This window comes from Arachis hypogaea, chromosome 20 (assembly GCF_003086295.3).
Source record: "Arachis hypogaea cultivar Tifrunner chromosome 20, arahy.Tifrunner.gnm2.J5K5, whole genome shotgun sequence".
In the NCBI taxonomy this organism is placed as follows: Eukaryota; Viridiplantae; Streptophyta; class Magnoliopsida; order Fabales; family Fabaceae; genus Arachis; species Arachis hypogaea.
In genome coordinates, this window is record NC_092055.1 from 101844800 (window position 1) to 101846228 (window position 1429).

At 43.0% G+C, this 1429-nt stretch overlaps 1 non-coding gene across 1 annotated transcript; it reads right to left on the reverse strand.

Moving 5' to 3' along the window:
* Positions 1–751: 751 nt before the first annotated feature.
* Positions 752–858, reverse strand: LOC112787818 (small nucleolar RNA R71). Its single transcript, XR_003195208.1, has one exon. It is a non-coding gene; the product is annotated as a small nucleolar RNA R71 (small nucleolar RNA).
* Between the last annotated feature and the right edge of the window lie 571 nt (positions 859–1429).

A 1429-nucleotide genomic window follows, 5' to 3' on the forward strand; every position in this document is an offset into this window, starting at 1 on the left:
TCTGGTTAATTTCTTCCCTTCCCCCTACTTTTTCGTTTTTAGTTATTTACCATTCATTTCACTAACCCACTAACTGTTTGATATATTGCATCACTCACACTAACAGTCATTCTGACAGAAATACTTTCTGCATCTATTTTCCTTACTTGTACTTGTTGGTTGTATGACAGGGAGAAGAAGCGGGGCTTCAACTTCCTTTGATTCTGAACCTGAGAGGACCTTTTTTAGATTAAGGAGGGAAGCAAGAGGAAAAAGAGTAGTTGGTGCTGAGGAAGAGGAGGAATACTTTGAACCAAACATGGAAGAAAACATGGAAAACCATCATGAAGAAGAGGCTCACAACCATGGCGGAGGAGGTCGAGCAAATCATGCTGGGGAGGATAGAAGAGTTTTAGGCTCTTACATCAATCCAAACCCAGGAAACTGTGGAAGTAGCATTCAAAAGCCAACCATCCATGCCAACAATTTTGAACTAAAACCACAGCTCATCACCCTTGTTCAGAACAACTGTTCGTTAGGAGGAAGTGTCCAAGAAGACCCCAATCAACATCTAACCACCTTCCTGAGAATATGTGACACAGTGAAGTCTAATGGTGTTCATCCTGACGCCTATAGACTGCTCTTATTTCCATTCTCACTCAAGGATAAGGCAGCCAAGTGGCTGGAGTCTTTCCCGAAGGAGAGCTTGACAACCTGGGAAGATGTGGTGAATAAATTCTTAACAAGATTTTACCCTCCTCAACGAATCAATAGGCTGAGAGCTGAGGTCCAAACTTTCAGGCAATAAGATGGTGAGACTCTTTATGAAGCATGGGAGAGGTTTAAGGACCTAACAAGAAGGTGCCCACCAGATATGTTCAACGAATGGGTGCAGCTGCACATTTTCTATGAAGGCCTGTCATATGAATCAAAGAAGGCAGTAGACCATTCATCCGGAGGATCTTTGAACAAGAAGAAGACCATTGAGGAAGCCATAGATGTCATTGAAACAGTAGCAGAGAATGATTATTTCTATGCTTCTGAAAGAGGCAACACTAGAGGAGTAATGGAGCTAAACAATGTAGATGCTTTGCTGGCCCAAAACAAGCTCATTACCCAGCAGCTGGCTGACCTCACCAAGAAGATGGAGAGGAACCAAGTAGCAGCAATCACTACTTCATCAACAACCCAAGAAGGAGTAAATGAAGAAGCAGAGGGTAGTCAGGAGCAAGCCAACTACATTGGGAATTCACCTAGGCAAAACCATGATCCATACTCTAAGACCTATAACCCTGGATGGAGGAATCACCCAAACTTTGGATGGGAAAATCAACAAGACCAAGGCCTAGATCAAAGACGTTCAAATCCCAACAACAATGTAGCCCACCAACATTTCACATCTAGACCATATCAACACCCCCATAACAACACCTCTCCACATTCATATCAA